The sequence below is a fragment of the Rattus rattus genome, chromosome 5 (genome assembly GCF_011064425.1).
Source record: "Rattus rattus isolate New Zealand chromosome 5, Rrattus_CSIRO_v1, whole genome shotgun sequence".
NCBI classification, from domain to species: domain Eukaryota; kingdom Metazoa; phylum Chordata; class Mammalia; order Rodentia; family Muridae; genus Rattus; species Rattus rattus.
The window spans coordinates 66,296,965-66,315,431 of record NC_046158.1 but is presented as its reverse complement, the minus strand read 5'-3'; positions in this window follow the sequence as shown (position 1 = coordinate 66,315,431).

Here is an 18,467-nt window from a genome sequence, read left to right as displayed (position 1 = left end):
CAGGGTTACATAGAAGAAGCCTCAAGGAAAAGGAAAAAAACAAAAGGAAAAATGAATAAATGAGTGAATATCTTTAGGTTCCAGACGTTAAGAACTTTGGAATCTTAACCTCATTTCTGCCACATAGCCTCTTTGATGACAACTCATTTACATTCATTATGTAAAGAAGCCCAAAGCCTTCAGAACTAGGAGGCTGATGACGATTTATAGTCCATAGTCTCTGTCTGTAAAGTGGGCATAGCATGTTTAGTCCTCTTCTTTGCCTACAACGGACTGGTGAGATAGAATTGGCAAACAGGGCCTGGGGCAAGACATTTGACAAGTAAAGCGCTCGCCACAGAGTTTGATAACCTGAGCTTGATCCCAGGAGTTCTTGGTAGAAGGAGAGGACCAGTTGGCAAACATCACCCTCTGACCTCTACACAGGCACCCTCGCTCGCACCCTCACGTTACACACACATGTGCAACAATAATAAGTAAAATAATCTTTCAAAAACTGTAAACGAACTTGCAAATGAATGAACTCCAAAGTAGTGCTGTGATGGAACTAAAGAGAATTAACTAAACCTGAACTCAAAAGACAACACTACCTGCATCATTTCTACATGTGGGCTGGGCTAGCGGACAAAACACCAATCAGGAAGCAGCAGAGGGGGTGGGACCAGGCACTGCAGTGGGCGATGGGAGATGGCCCAGAAACTGAGGAACAGAGACAGTGCTGTGTTCAAATACACTGACAGTAAGAACAGAAAGATAAGAGGTATTTCCCAATAGCCACCAGGGGACGTACCACTCCCTGAAGATGTAGATGTTTGTTGCAAATCGTGTGATGTGGGAGCCACAGACGCTTCCTTTTAATACTAGCCTCTCAATTAACAGGAGAACAAACTTATTATTTTTCCAAGCACAGTGTGTTGTCAAGGTTTATCTCATAGAAGAAACACTCATTTCCATTCTAATCTGGGTGAACCCTGTACTCCATTTGACAAATGTCAGGGGAGTGACTGGAGCAGACCTGTTCCTCCAGGAAGTGCTTCCACCTGGGCTTTGTGAATAACAGTGCCTAGAGACAGCTCATTTTATCCTCCAAAGTCCTCACCTCAGCAATTTAGGCAAAACCCCAAAGATCACAGAATAAAGCCTACCGAGACTATGACAGCATTAACATGGTGCTTTCCCGTTCACATGGTACTGAAACCTATGAAACCTAAGTCAATTTACAGACTGTTTGTTTTTTTGGTTTTTTTTTTTTTGTCTTTTTTTTTTTTTTTTTTTTGGTTTTTTTTTTGGGGCTGGGGACTGAACCCAGGGCCTTGCGCTTCCTAGGTAAGCGCTCTACCCCTGAGCTAAATCCCCAGCCCCCAGACTGTTTGTTTTAAAGAAAAAGGTTTTGCAAGAGTAAAAGTGAAAAGCATGAAAAACGGAACAACTTGTAACAGTAGCCTCGTTTCTTTCTTATTCATTTGTTCATTCATTCACTCATTTATTTTTGCTTGAGTTTTGTTTGCTTGCTTGCTTTATTATTGTTGTTGAGACAGGGTCTGACTTTGGCTAGCCTAGAGTTCACTGTGTAAATCAAGCTGGCCTTGAACTCATAGATTAGCCTGCCTCCATCTCCCCAGTGCTGGGATTAAAGTGGTGCACCGTAGAGCCCAGCTAGGCTGTTTTTGCTGTTGTTTGGTTTTGTTTTGAGACTTGATCTCATGGAGCTCATGCTGGCCCCAAAGTTGACTGCAGCTGAGGAGAATGACCTAGAACCCCTGGTACTCTTGTCCCATCATGCCTGGTGATCTATTTTTAAAAATAAACTCTCAGGCTGGTGAGGCTCAGAGGGTAAAGGCACTGGCTGCCAACCCCTGAACTCACGTGGTAGAAGGAAAGAACTGGCTTTTTCCCACAACTTGTCCCATGTCCTCCACAGGTGTCCCCAGAATGCACATACACATGTTCACACAGACCCCCAATAAATAAATAAATAAATAAATAAATAAATAAATAAATAAATAAATCTAATAAACATTTCTACTAAATAAATAAATCGGAGCAGAATGGTGCTCAGTGATATAGCACACGCTTAGTATGTGAAAAGGCCTGGCGTTTGAGCCCCCAACCATTTCAAGGCAACAAATAAAATGACTATGAGAAGGTGGTTTACATAAGAAGTAAGTCATTGTGGTCCATTTTCAGCTGGGAGATGCATTTAGATCATCAGTGAGTACAAGCCAAGGAGGAGGCACTGGACACCTGTCTTCCCCAGCTAGCGCAGGTGCCCCCTCGCCTGGGTGCTGGGTGCGTTTTAGTTTATGTTAGCATTGAAAAGTTACAATCTGCTACAGGCCTCAGGGAATCAGAAAAGGGGAGGGGCTGGCAGCCTCGGAAGGATGGATGGGATTATTTTAGACAAGTGGGAAAGACTGTACTTACCTGAAGAACTCATCCAACAAGAAAATCACGAGGCAGGGGAATTCAGTGAAAATATAAATGCCACTATTTTGTGCCAAATCAGAGCAGCAGCCACTTTGCCTTTTATTATCCAGGCTGATGCCCAGCTTCTGCAGAACCTAAACAAACAAACAAACAAACAAATCTGTCTCAATTTCACGGCTCTGAGTCTCCAGGACTACTATGAAGTAACGATGGCTCACAGTTTCTCTGGTATTTTACTGGCTGGAGATAACTTTGTAAAGTGTCTGCTTGGTAAGCATAAGGACCTGAGTTCCGGCTCCAGAACCCCCTTTAAAGATCCTGTGTCTTAGTTGCTTTTCTATTACTGTGAAGAGACACCATGACCAAGGCAACTTATAAAAAAGAAACCATTCAGTTAAGGGCTTGCTTACAGTTTCTGAGGGTAAGTCCATGACCATCATGGTTCAGAGCATGACACTAGTCAGGCATGGTGCTGGAACAGTAGCTGAGAATTTACATATGAATGAGACACAGAGACAAGACACAGAGAGGGAGAGAGGGGGAGGGAGAGAGGGAGAGAGAGAGAGACAGACAGACAGACAGACAGACAGACAGAGACAGAGAGAGAATGAATGAATGAACAGACTGGGAAAGGCTTTATAGTTTCCAAAGCCTACCCCTAGTGACACACCTCCTCTAGCAAGGCTACACCTCCCAGTCCTTCCCAAACAGTTTCACCAACTGGGAACCAAGCATTCAAATATATGAGCCTCGGAAACCATTCTCACACCATCACAAAGAAGCATGGTATCATACACTGTAATCCCAGTGCTGGGGAACCAGAGACAGAAGGGTTCTTGGAGCTCACTGGTCAGCTACATGAGCCTACTAGGATGGGTGCCAGGCCACAAGATGGCCTGTTTCAAAAAAGCAAAGTAGGTGGTGCCGGACACTGACCTCTGACATCCCTGACATCCTGCACCCACCCCCACCTGTGAAGATGCACATGTACACAGATGCCTGTACACACCTACACACACACACAGACACACAGACACACACACACACACACACACACACACGGATCAGTGAGATGGTCAGTCAGTAAAGGGGCTGACGTCCTAAGCTCCTAGGAACTCACATGGAGGTAGCAGAGAACCAACTCCTGCAAGTTTTCTTCTGACTCCACACTTGTCCTGTGGAGCATGTGCCCCTTACAGATACATACAAATAAGAGGTAATTATTATTTTTTTTATTAACTTGAGTATTTCTTATATACATTTTGAGTATTATTCCCTTTCCCGGTTTCGAGCAAACATCCCTTCCCTCCCCCCTTCCTTATGGGTGTTCCCCTCCCCACCCTCCCCCATTGCCGCCCTCCCCGACAGTCTAGTTCACTGGGGGTTCAGTCTTAGCAGGACCCAGGGCTTCCCCTTCCACTGGTGCTCTTACTAGGGGTATTCATTGCTACCTATGAAGTCAGAGTCCAGGGTCAGTCCATGTATAGTCTTTAGGTAGTGGCTTAGTCCCTGGAAGCTCTGGTTGCTTGGCATTGTTGTACATATGGGGTCTCGAGCCCCTTCAAGCATAAGAGGTAATTATTAAAGGACCTAATATTTTACAGTGGAGTTTCATTTTTATTTTTATCAAACTTTAGAATTTCAGAGAAATTTTGGCTTTATTGTCGATATTTTTACCAGTTGCAAACAGTTCCCAAAGCGTTCTGTCTTCAGTGCTCTGCCCTGGAAGGAGCCTTTTGCTTTCCCTTTTTAGGGTTACTTATTTTATGTATACGTGTGTTTTGCTTGCATGCATGTCTGTGCATTGTGCGTAGAGTGTCTGCCGAGGCCAGAAGGCGGCATGGGATCCCCTGTAACTGGGGTCTCAGATGTTGTAAGCTGCCATTCTGCATTCTGGGATTTGAACCCAGATCCTCTGGAAGAGCAGCTAGTGCTCTTTTTTTTTTTTTCCTTTTCTTTTCTTTTTTTCGGAGCTGGGGACCGAACCCAGGGCCTTGCGCTTGCTAGGCAAGCGCTCTACCACTGAGCTAAATCCCCAACCCCGCAGCTAGTGCTCTTAACTGCTAACCATATCTCTAGCCCAGCATTGCTTTTTGACTCGTCTGGGAGTCTTCAGTGTCTGTGAATCCAGGTCCCAGTGCTTTTAGTAGCTCATTGGTCACCTGAAAAAAGTCACAGATTCAAGAAACTTCTGGTTTTCCATCTTTTAAAAGTTAAATTTAATTTTTTGAGAAAGGGTCCCACTATGTGGACCTTTGGATGGTCTGGAGCTTGTTATGCAGACACGGCTGGCCTTGAACTGATAGACATCCTCCTGCTTCTGCCTCCCAAAGTGGCAGAAGTTTTAACTTGTTTGTGTAGTGTGTGTTTGCCTGCGTGTGTGTATGTGTGCTACATGGGCGCCTGGTACACTCAGAAGCCAGAAGATGACCTTGGCTCTCCCAAGACTGGAGTTAGAAATGGCTGTGAGCTGCCATGTAGATGCTGGGAATCAAACCCAGTCCTGTGGAAGAACAGTCTTATGTGCCGAACCCCTCTGCAGCACCCCTCCTCTGATCTTCATCTTTAAATATCCATGTCCTGTCATGCCAGAACAGTCAGTGGATTTTAAAGCAGGGATCCCAAAACATTCCTAATGACTAATTTTCCCATGAAGATGTAGTGCTAATAATCAACAGGAAAGAAACAACCACTTCCATTTACTAAGCATCTGGCCCCAATGTTTTGTACACATTCAAAAGTTTCATAGCTAAGGAAAGTGGGGTACAGAAGGGTCTAGTAATTGCCCAAGGTTACATAAGTAGAGAATGGCAGAACTGAAGTCCTGCCCATGGCTACTGACATTAGGTTCTGCTCGCTCCTGGGAGTTCTGCTAAGGCCTCTGGGCTAGCACCAGGCTGAGAAGGACCAGGAAAGTCTTTGAGAATGGATGACTCCTGAGGAGAGGGTCTCCAAGGAAAAGCAGCTCTTCCCCTCTGTGACAAAAAGGGATGTCAGCGTCTACCCTATAGACCAGTGGGTTTCAGCCTTCCTAACGCTGCAACTCTTTGTTACAGCCCCACATGTTGCAGTGACGTCAACCATGAAAATATTATCATTGCTACTCCGTAACTGTGATTTTGCTACTGTTATGAATCTTAATGTAAATACTTTTGGAGACAGAGGGTCACGACCCACAGATTGAGAACCTCTGCTCTAGAGGAAGCTGTTTGGTATGGTAGATTGTGTGGGGCTAAAGTTGGAAGTACCTGGGCTCAAATCTTTTCATTAAGGTTGGAGCCCTGCTACCGGCCAGATGGGGAACTCGTCTCACAGGAATGAAATCTCCCAGTTGTCAGACTATGTTAGAAAAGAGATTGGAAACAATACCTGACACGGGTGCTGGGAATTGAACCTGGGTCTTCTGAAAGAGTAGAGCCATCTCTCCAGCCTAGGAGTGCTTTGTCTTGCGAACCTCTTGCCATCTGTTTAAACTTAAACCTTAATGTCAAGACCTGAATGGTGACACTGAACTTAGGGAGTCATTGAACGTCTTCTCCTCTGCTTCCCACTGAGTAAATCTCCTTCCCCTGGTTTTCTCCTTCTTTATGTCTTTAATTAGCCCTTAAGGATGAGTGGTCCAGTTGAGTGTGTTAGGGCTGTCGGGGCCCGAACAATGGCAGGATCAGTCCTACGGTAACTCAGCTATGCCTCACCGCTTTTTCCTCGTGGGGAACAGGGATGGATGAGATAGGATGTAAACTAGGAATAGATATCCTGCAGCACTGTCTGGGATTAAAATTGGAAGCAGCTCACAGTTTCCAATTTATATCATGCTTTGCTTGCTTGGGATTGGTAAGCTTTAAATTTTTTACATGAATGTGTGTGTGTGTGTGTGTGTGTGTGTGTGTGTGTGTGTATTTGAGTGATAGTGCATGTGCACATGCGTGTATACATACACATGCCATGGCACACACGCAGAGGTCAGGACAGCTTGCTTCCTCACAGCTAGACTTCACAAACCCCTTAAGTTTCAAAGTTGTCTGACACTTTCCAGAGCTCCTTCCTTGGTTTCTTTGGATTGCGTAGATCACCTCTAGCTGGTGTTAAATACCCACCTTTCTTCAGCATCTGTAATGATGCATCTATTACTCATCTCCAAAGCTAGAGTCCCTCTCTTTACAAATGCCGTCGAGAAAAGCTCCGCAGAGCCCTTTCCAATGTCCATTCAAGTGAAAAGTTCAGCTCGTAACGGACCTAGGCAGCAATGTCTACCAAGCAAAGCAAATGCAACCCACGGGGCCAAGGCCTCACTTGGCTTCTCTGACTGCCAGGATAGGTCTACTTCTCTGCTTCTCCCAGATGAACTTTAAAAGTGCAGGAAACCCTACAGACCACCAGAAGGCACCCACACAAGACCCTGTCACTTAGTCAGAGACTAAGTCCATCCAGAGGGGCCTGGCTTAGGCTCCGGTCCACACACTTGTCAAAGGCCAGTTCCACCCAAGGGAAGGGGGAAATTAAACAGGATCAGCTTTTTACTTCCATGTAAAAAGCACTTGCCTCGGGTTATAAATGTTATTGCATTTGTGTAGCACTTTACGGCTTCCCTCTGCTCGCCAGCATCACAGGATCCCAGTGGCAGTACTTTTATAAGCCTTGATCAATAGCTTATTTCTATCGCCTTCAGTCCCAGCTGCCAATCCGTTCTGTATGATGTGGGAGGCCAGCTTCTCTGCTCTCTGGCTGTACATGTTAGGAATGCAAACGGTTCGAGGTACTGTGTGTGTGTGTGTGTGTGTGTGTGTGTGTGTGTGTGTGTATGTGTGTGTATGTGTCTGTGTGTGTGTGTCTGTGTGTTCAGAAGTGGGACCTTTTTGAACAAGGAATAACAAAATGGGTTCCTTATTCTAGAAAATACCACACCACAGACCTGGAGTATGTTCTCGTTCTCTCTCTCTCTCTCTCTCTCTCTCTCTCTCTCTCTCTCTCTCTATCCCCTCCTCCTGCCTCCCTTTATCTCTCCCTCCAGATCTCATTTTCTCTCTTTCTCAAACAATGTTTGGAGGTTCAGAGTAATGAGACCCAATTTTCTATTGCGTTTATCTTTGTATTTCATATACATTGGGAAGGAAGGTCAACCATGGTATTATATGTCCCAGGAAAGGATCATTCTATCTCATCTATCCATTCCTCTCATTCACAGCTGGAGAGGAACCTAGATCAATGTTGGTATTCAGAAAACATCTGTTGACTCAATGAATGAATTCTGGTTCTCAGGAAGGGAAGAGAGCCCCAGAACATCCCCTTTGCTGCTGTCCTAACGTGGGAACTAAGGATAAAGGCTAGTGCCCCTGGCAGAAATGGGGTTCCCAACAGTTACTGGGTTTCTGCTTTCTTTAACGTTCATAGCCTAGACACCCCGGAATCACAGAGAAATAAGGCCACTAAGTTGAGCCAGCTACTTGTGTCTCTCAGGGGAGTAGTCAGTGTAGAAACCCCTTAGAGAGGAATACCTGGCTTCATTCCATTCCCCTGACCTCAAAGGTCAATTTTAGGATAATCCCCTGTAGAAAAGACCCCAAGGGAACACCTCAGGGCCCCCGACATTGTGCAACTCAGGGAGGATGCCAAGGTGTAGGAAGGAAGCCAGGCCTGCCCTTGCTGGAACCTGCGTCCTTGAGACAGAGCCAAAGCTCTCCCAGCGGCTTGGCAGGGATGTTGAGGTGACTTTCTTCTCCCTGCCACTCAGCATCTTTTCCGCGGTCTTCCTCCACCTAGGGAGAATATGCATGAACTCCCTGCTGACGGGGCGGCTCCGTAGAAGCTGAAAATTTCCCCTTTCTCCCTGAGAGGAAACCCAGTCCCGACTGGAAAAAAAATACATCTCGTGTGAGAAAAAGGAGTTTAGATTGTCGCTAGGAGGGATCGGAGAATGGGGGTACCTCATAAATAGGATGTCAAGGTATATGTGGCACCTGGACAGTGGCCTTCAGAAAGACCTGGGATGGAGCCTGGGGATGCAGGAAGAAATTAGGGAAGTAGCTTCCCTAGTTTGCCTGCTGCCTCTTCTTCCTGCCCTACAGAGGGTTCCCAGCCAGGGATTGGGTTGGGGGGATGTATGTGGGGTTGGGGAGAATGTGGCAGGAGGGAGCACGAGGTTGGCAGAGGCCCCTTGGCTCAGGACCACACTGCCTGTCGCGCATTATGAATTAATATTTTTAATAAATCCTGTAATTATCCTGTGAACAGAACATTTTTGTGGCACAATATTGTTCAGCTTTAAAAGCATTAATTTGTTCAATATAAACATTAAAAATATACCTTCGTTTTTTGTAACCTTAGCTTGTTTGTTTATTTGTTTTTTAATGCCTTAGGAGCCTCCTGAAATGAAACCAGGCTCTATCACCCCAACTAAGAGATGGTTTTTGTAGCTGCCCCAAGTGTCCAGAGGGGACTGCAGCGAGCTCTCCCACCCAGTCTGATAGAGACACTCAAAACTTGGCTTTGACCTGAGGTTCATGCCAGCAGGGGCAGCAGTGACATGGCAGGCCCTCTTTTGGGAGAAGGGAGAAAGGGGCTGGCTATGGGCTACTCAGCACCCACAGACACTTACCATGTTATCCTCACGCTGGGCTTAGCCTGCACGGAAACCCAGAAGCTGCAGGCTCAGCCAGACCATACAGGGTGAACAGAGGAGCCAGGGGGTTGCCTGACTGAAGAGGCCCCGCCCACCTCGCAGCCGCTGCTTCGTGGATGTTCACTACCACCGGACTTCCCTGAAGTTTGTCTCTGCTGCACTGCTCATCTCCTTGATCCTAATCATTTTCTATGTTCGCTTGTTTGCTTGTTTGCTTGCTTATAAATGTTGGCTTTTATAAGAACAAAAAGAACAAGAATCAGATGTGGTCAGAAAAAGGCACATCTTGTAGCCTTCTCAGGATCCTAGCTCAGCTTAAGAGAGCTTGGTCAGTGTCAGGCTTCCCTTCTTCCCTCCCTCCCATCCTGTCTTCCCTGCCTCCTTTTGTTCCCTCTCTCCCTTTTACTTTGCTGCCCCCTTCCTCCCACCATCCTCATCCTTCCCTTCTCCTTTCTCCTTCCTTTTCCTTTTTCTCCCCTTCCAACCTCCACCGTCCTTCTTTTTCCTTCCCTCTTTTCTTCTCCTTCCTCCCTCCTCTCCTGCCCAGTTTGAGGTTTGAGGAACTGATCCTTTGTCTCTACACAGTACTACTCCTTCAATCACGGAGATCCTCCCTCCCCCGCCCCCTTCTCTCTCCATTCCTCTCTCTCTGAGAATAGCTTCTTCCTAAGAACAATCTAAGAACTATGTAAGGGGGAGTGGGTGTAGCTCAGTTAGCAGAGTGCTTGCCTAGCATGCACAACTCTCTGGGTTCCAGTCCCAGCACTACATACATGGGTGTGATGGCTCACACCTGTAATCCTAGCACCCAGGGAGGTAGAGGCAAGAGAATCACAAGTTCAGTGTCATCCTTGATTAATAGGGAGTTTCCGGTCACCCCAGAACCAGAAGAGACCCTGTTTCAAAGTAATTGGGTGGCTGGTAAAAGACTCAGTGGGTTAAAGATACTGTTGCAGGACTAAACCTTTCCCAGGAGGTATGACAAAAGTCTATTCATAGGGGGCCCACAACAGACCAAAGTATGAAGACCACCAAAGTCCAACTTGGACTTGGAGTTTTACTGAAGTTACTCACAGGAATATGTGTGGGGCAGTGGACTGTGCCATCAGACAGAAAACCTGGTAAGGTCGAGCAGATTCAGGAACCCTGGCAATTCTCATAATTAAGAACGGTAGGTGGTTAAATCTACTCCTGACCAGGTTCCTGCACTGGAACACGTGACCATGACACCCCATTGAGAGGACTGTGACAATCGGTTATTTAGGGACAACACCTTCCACATGTAGATGACGCATCCCTAACATCTCAGACCAAGCCAATAGAAAGCATCTGCCTCTAGATCCCACCCCACCCCCAAATGTTTATAAGGTCCTATCCACAAGGAATAAGGTGCACAAGTTATTTCACCAAAAATCATCTGACAGTGCCTTCCTTATTGAGCTGTAACTCTCCAGGGAAGATTTTTCTCTCTTAAAGTGTTCCTTCCACCTGCCGCCAACTCCAGGGTAGCAGCAGCCTTGGCCTGACAGCCCACCTTGCTCTGGCTTCCCCTCAGAGAGCTGTAGTAGCTCTTCAGCTGCTCTGTCCAGGCCAGAGCCACAAGGATCTGTATGCAGACCAGCAAATATAGGTGAGTGGTTTCTTACAGGGGCAAAAGTGACTCAAAGACAGCTGCATCATCAAAGCTCATCCCAGCTCACAAAGCTGAGAACCTGGAGCACAAGACACAGCTTGCAGAAAGCTCAACAGGTTAGAGAATGCTCTTTTAAGGTGCTATAGTTGATCTAGCTCTCTTCCAGACAGCTCAGTGGGTTTCTACCTCAGCTTGTCGAGGTCTTCTTTGATGCTCAGCTTCCTTTTATCCAAGAGGGAAGCTTCAGCCTTTATTGCTTAGTCTGGCCGGGGTGGGGCAAACAAATCTGACTGATTTCAGGGACTTCCTAAAACTCTTGAGTTGTTTACCTTCCTGATTAAGGAGTTTTCCAGAAGGATGAAACTGTTATAAATGCAGGTTGCGAAATCTGGCCACCCCAGTCCCTGGAACCCACACACTTTAAAGATGTTAACCTACTCCCAAAAGTGGTCCTCTGACCTCCACATTCATGTGTCCATATTCGAACACACATACATATATACACAAAAGTTAAAAATAATTTGTGTGGGCTTTTTTGGATTTTTTTGTTTTCTTGTTTGTTTTTCAAGACAGAGTTTCTCTGTATAATATCCTTGGCTGTCCTGAATTTGCTTTGTAGACCAAACTGGCCTTGAACAGAGATTTTCCTGCCTCTGACCCCGAAGTACTAGGATTAAAGCCATGCACCACCAAGCCCAGCCTTGATTCTAAAATTTTAAGTTTTTCAAACAATTATGACCAATAAAATAAAAATTGTTCAATTTCCCACCACGTTCTCCCCTATACGATAGCTACTGTTTGTATTTTCATTTAATTAATTTGAAAAACATTAGAAAATTAATTTTTATATTAATTCATGTTTATATGGTAAATTTGCAGGCAACTTCCAATAAAATTATCCCACCATAACAAAATATTAATAATAATGGCTGACATCTTATGCTTTCTTTTTTATATACAATATATTTTAATTATATTCTTTCCCTTCTCCCAGCTCCTCTAACCTCCCTATCCACCCAAATTCTCTCAATAAAATAAACAAGAAAAACAAAACAAAATGAAAATCAAGACAGGCAAGCTTAAGTCAAGAAAGCAAGAAATTACGAAAATAAAACATACAAAAAATCAGGGAGGCCACGTTTAACTTAGTAACAAACATATGCTTCTTTGCACAAGGTTTCCACGCTGTTCTGGAGATGTTTACTAAGCTTTAAAATGCACACAGCACTCAACGGAAAATGTCAGTGCCCCATAACCTTACTTCCTAAAGATGACTAGTATTATTCTTTAAAGTCTTTTAAGTTTAGGTGTGTAAACTCGCATACATTTAACTTCTAACACACTTTTGCAACCTGCCCTTTGCCGCTCAAGACACGTATGAGTATCTTTCCACATCAGTTCATACATGCTGCCCTTTTAACTGCGGACATAGAATTCCCCTTCATTGCATTGGATTGATGCTCTGTAATTCACTTCAGCAATATGGTTGGAAACGGATTCCAATTTTTCTCTACTTTTCTAACTTGTCGCTGTTGTAAGGAATGACCCTAAATATCACGACGTCTATCTCTGTCACTTATCTCATTGCCCCTTTAGAAAAGAAGTTCCTAAAAGGAAATTTGCTAGCTACACAACTTTTCTTCTTTGGTTTTAATTGGATCTTCGTATGTTTATTTATTAGCCAAACTGGCCTTGTATAAAGGGTCACACCTTGTCAATAAATTTCCATGTGACTTAAAACAATATTACCAATGACTTTTCCCAAGCCCCAAATCCCTGAAACCTATACTCTGTTGTCATCTTCTAGAACATTCCTGGCTGACTTGTCAGTTTCCGATCTTGATGAACTTTCTGGAATTTACTTGCAATGTGGCATTCAGTGATACTCATAATTTTTACAAAGTCATCAATACTCTCCCCACTAGTGTGAAATATCTCCTTCATTATTCGTAGTCTCTGTATCCAGCAGCCCACCTCCATTGATCTGTCTTTTCCTGCTCCAGCAACATAATGTTTTAGTTACTACAGTTCTGTATCGTCAGAAACAAGTCATGCGTTTTCATTATTCTCTTGGCTGCTCCAATTGGTAAATGCTACAATTAGCTCCATCAGTGAGTATATGCACGCACGCACACACACACACACACACACACACACACACACACACACACAGGACTCATATTAAAATTGTACATTAATTTCAGAAGAGCACACATCTTTACCAAAATAAAGTCCTTCTTGCCAGGATCTCTCCATTTCCTGGTCTTCTTTTATGCCTTCTAGCATAAAGAACCCTCATAAATATCTTATGTAGTTGTGTTACATTTATTTGTAAATACTTTACTTAGAACTTTTATTATATATAAACATATATATATGCATCTATCTATCTATCTACCTATCTATCTATGTGTGGTGTGTGTGTCTGAATGTGTGGGCATATGCGGGTGCATGTTGATGCACATGCAAAAGTCAGAGACAACCTAAAGAGTTCTCCCTTCCATCCTGTGGAGTCCAGAGACGGAAGATGGGTCCTCAGATATGGCAGCATGCACCCTCTCCCACGGAGTCATCCCACCTGCCCAGAGTTAGGATATTTTTACCCTTTGAAGAATTAGATTATAACATTTTAAAAGTCTAAGTGACTTAACCAATATCCAGTCTGAATCTTAGCCTAGAGCTAAGTTACCCTAACCTGTGGTAGTGAATCGGCATGTGTGACCGTAGACTACTTAAAATGTGGCTACGTCTATTGATGGGCTGAAATTCTAATTTTGTTTACTTTTAATCATCTTACACTTGAATTTAAAAACCAATGTGCTTTTAACATGTATGGTCAATTTATTTATTTATATTTGTCTAAATATTAAAAAAAATTTATACCTGAATGTTTTACCTGCAGGTTTATGTGACTATGTTCATGCCTGGTGTGAAGGTCAGAAGAAGGGAGTAGATCCCGTGGAACTAGGTTACGGATGCTTATGGCCGACCTGGAGTGCTGGGGACCTCTGCAAGAATAGCAAGTGCTCTTAACTGCTGAGGCCTCACTCCGGCCTTAAAAGCCAATGTTTAAACCGGATTTGATAGCTCACACCTACACTTCCAACACTTCAAGGCACTGAAGACGGAGGATTAGTTTGAGTTCCAGGCTAGCCAGGGCAATCTGGGCTATAGAATAAGACCTTCTCACAAAAGAAAATTAATGGAAATAAAACTCATCCTGGTCTAAAAATCAGGTTCCAGGCCAGCTGGATCTTCATTGCAAAACCCTATCTCAAAAAATAAAAAAGAATAAATAGATAGGTTTGATTTGGTTATTAGAAAACTTTGGGATACCAGGGTTCTACTTTAAAGTAAGTGTGTGTGTGTGTGTGTGTGTGTGTGTGTGTGTGTGAGAGAGAGAGAGAGAGAGAGAGAGAGAGAGAGAGGAGAGGGAGAGAGAGAGAGAGAGAGAGGTGTTAATCGTCTGTGTCGGTGGGTGTGTATGTGAGACGTGTGTAATGTATATGTGCATGACTATATGTGTGTGCGCATGTTCATGGCAGTTGAGTGCTCTGTGTGTGCACACCAGTATGAGCTCCACAGCGCGCACATGAGACCAGAGGACAACTTTCGGTGTTGCCCTTCACCTTCCGTCTTGAGGTAGGGTTGTTCACTGCTCCGTACCCCAGGCCTATGAGCTCCAGGAACTCTCCCATTCATCTCCCCAAAGGAGCACTGGGGTTACAGACCTGTGCTGCTGCATCCAGTTATTACATGGGTTCTGAATACCCCAATCCAGCCCCCACATTGGAGCTTAATCCACTTACCCATCTACCCAGCCCAGGGATCTACTTTCCAATAGTAAATTTTATAAATCAAATCCGAGAGAAAAGTATTTCCAATGAGGGCCAGGGAGATGGTGCCTATGGTAAAGTGCCTGGCGTGTCTGGTACACACTCATGAGGACCTGATGCCAGCACCCATAGAAAACCAGATATGGTGATATTCACGTGTAACCTCAGTGCTGGGAAGGCGGGACAAAGGGATCCCCAAAGCTCACTGGCCTCCACTGGCCAGCCGAGCCAAACCCACGAGCTCTAGGTTAAGTCAGAGACGGTGTTGTCAGGAAAAGAAATGTGAAAGGTAATGAGGATGGCACCCACTGTTGACCTCTGGCCTCCACACGACCCCCCACGCACATGTTATCTACACCACACACATTTTTTAAAAAACATGGCTCATGAAAATTTAGTGTCTGCTTTGCAATGTATGTGCCATGGGTGTAAAAATACGCAAGTTTAAAGACTTGGTGAAGGAAGAATGAAAAATGTCCTATTAATAATTTTTATAATGGTTACACGTTGAAATGAAAATTTTAAATATATTGGAATAAATAAAATATATCATTCGAATTAATTTTATCTATTTCTTTTTGCCTTTTTTTAATGGGGCCACTACGTCTTCAGCTGTACAGGAGACTCACTCTGTACAGCTGCTGCAAACCGTTGCTCTAGGGCCTTAAATAACAGCAGTCCTCTGATCCTTAAAGCTGTTAGAGCTAGGTCAGTGTGGTAAATGTCTGCAATTAACACAGAGACCGAGGCAGGAGAATTGCTGCAAGTTCAAAGCCAGCTGTGATACATAACAAAATCTACCCACCCCCCCAATCAAAACAAAACAAATGTTCAGGCATTGAGATGGCGCACACCAAACTCAACACTTAAGAAGAAGAGACGGGCAAATCTCTGTTGAGTTCAAGACCAGCCTGGTCTGCATAGTTCTAGGCCAGCCAGGGTTACATACTGAGACTGTATCAAAACCAAACCAAAAATATTAGAACTACATTTGCTTTTGTTTGTTTGCAATACTTTTGTTTTGTTTTTCCGACACAGGCTTTCTCTGTGTAGCCCTGGCTGACCTAGACCTTCATCTGTAGATCAGGTTGGCCTTGAACTCAGGATCCGCCTGCCTCTCCAGGTCTCTAGAGTGTGTGATGACACCAGGCTTTACACTTGCTTTTAACAAACCGTATGACTCTATCCCTTGAATATACTAAGTATTTTTGCAAAAATCTGTTCGTTTTTAATATTGAGGCTATTTCTTTTGTCTTCCTTTATTTTGATAACTGTACACAAATGTGTCAGCAAGTTTGTGTGTCTTTGTATAGGAGATGACAGGACCAAACCTGCTCTGAAAACTCCTTTTGGCAATGCTGCAGAAAAACATGCAGGACAATGCCAGGTGGTTTTTGGGAAATCCGTTAGTAATCTTTTGTCAAAGTTCCAGCAGAGATAGAGAAGAATAGCTACTCTTGACAGAGTTCAGCTATGGCGCACAGAGAGCAGACATGGGTTGAGTGCTGGAGTCACAGTAGGGCAATCAGTTGCCAGGGGGACTGTTCAGGCTGTTGTTTTGTCTGTTTTGTTGAGATGGACAATGTCTCTAGGAAGCCCTGGATGTACTGGAACTCACTATATACAATAGGCTGACCTTGCACTCACAGAGATCTGCCTGATTCTGCTCCTGCCTCCCAGGTGCTGGGATTACAGGGGTGTGCCACCATGCCAACTCCCAGGTGCTGGGATTACAGGGGTGTGCCACCATGCCAATGATGCCTCCCAGGTGCTGGGATTACAGGGGTGTGCCACCATGCCAATGATGCCTCCCAGGTGCTGGGATTCAGGGGTGTGCCACCATGCCAATGATGCCTCCCAGGTGCTGGGATTACAGGGGTGTGCCACCATGCCAATGATTCTTACAGTTTTTGATGGGCAACCAGAGGGCAGCGAGACTGTTTCTGATTTGTGAACCCTGCGAAAGCACTAGCTTTGTAGGATGAGCTCTTGAGTTCAGTTTATGAATGGATGTCCTAGGGCCTTCCCAGTGGAAATGGACTTCAGTCTAGAGCATGAGACAAGACTAGGAAGCAGATAAACACGGGACTCATCAGTTACAGACACTTACCTGGAGCCTCAATGGACCTGACGGAGGCTGGGGAGAGAGCAGAAAGTCAATAGGACCAGTATTTAAAATCAGGGGTGGGGTTTCCCATGGTGTTGTCATTCTCTTCAGTTCTCTCTATCCTTCCCCTAAATCTTCCACAGGGGTCTCTCATCTTAGTCCAATGGTTGGCTATAAGTATCTAAATCTGTCTCAGTCAGCTGCTGGTAGAGCCTCTCAGAGAACAGCCATGCTAGGCTCCTGTCTGCAAGCACATCCCAGCATCAGTAATAGTGTTAGGATTTGGTGCCCGCCCATGGGATGGATCCCAAGTTGGGATGGTCTCCAGTCTGCTTTTCCTTCATTCTCTGCTCCATTTTTGTCTCTGCCTTTCTTTTAGACAGGAACAATTCTGGGTCAAAAATTTTGAAGGTGGGTTTTTGTCCCTGTCCCTCCACTGGGTCCTTGTCTAATTACTGGAGGTGGTCTCTTCAGGTTCCACCACTGTTGTACATTTCGGCTAGGTCACCCCCATTGAGTCCTGGTAGCCTCTCGCATCCCAGATCTCTGGGACCAATAGTGTCAACTAACCTGGACTCCTGGAAGCTCCCAGAGACTAAGCCACCAACCAAAGAGCATCTGTGGGCTGGGCTGAGGCAAGCCCCCCATCCCCCCACCTCTGAACAAACGTAGCAGAGGACTGCTTTGTCTGGCCTCAGCGGGAGAGGATGTGCCTAAGCCTGTAGAGTCTTGATGCCCAGGGAAGGAGCATGGTGGGGGGTGGGGAGGAGCACCCTTTCAGAGTTGAAAGGGAGGGGGTGAGGAACTCTGGGAGGGTGACTGGGAGGAGGAGCAACATTTGGTATGTAAATATGTAAAATAATTAATTTTTAAAAATCAGGATTAGGAGAAATAGAGAGGTGGCTTGATAGTTAAGGGCACTTCCTGCTCTTCCAGAAGACCCGAGTTTAGTTTCCAACACCCATGTTGCATGGCTCATAACCTACCTGCACTAGGGGATCTGACACCTTCTTGTGGTCTGCAAAGGGAACCAGACACATGGTACACACACACACACACACACACACACACACACACACACACACACACAAATACACATAAATAAAAATAAAGTATTTGTAAAATAAAAAATAAAGTCAGGGGAACAAAGAGGAGTCTGTTATGTTCTGGGAACTTACTACAGCAGCCAGGTCGAGAAGTAAAGCCAAGGGTGTGACATGGGTTTTTGCAGAAGCTGAGGAAGGGAGTTGTTTTAGAAAGCATGAGGTTAGGTGACTGGAGGATCTGAAAATAGCAACAAGAAACAAAACAAAAACACAATCGATTGCTGGGCAGTGGTGGCACAGGCCTTTAATCCCAGCACTCAGGAGGCAGAGGCAGGCGGATCTCGAGTTTGAGGCTAAAGAGAGTTCCAGAATAGCCAAGGCTTCACAGAGAGACTTGGTCTCTGAAGGAAAAAAAAGAAAGGAAAGAAAAGCAAACAAATAAAACCCCCCAAACAAAGCAGAAAAAAAAAAAAACCAACAAAACAAAAAACAAAAAAACAGTCAGTTACTGAATTTTACTGATTGTTAGATAAATGCAAACCAAACAATGTTCACCTACCAGATTTTCAAGATTAATAACATCCAGGGGCCAGGGAAATGGCTCAGTGGGTGAAAGGTGATTGCACCAATCCTGGCAACCTGAGTTCGATTCCCCAGGACCCACAGAGCAGAAGGAGACCTTGACTCCTGCAAGGTGTCCTGTGATCGCCACAGGAACCATGGCTCATGTGTACACAAACACACACACAGGTAAATGGATGTAATTTGTATGAGTAGTAACATCTAATGTGGGCAGTGT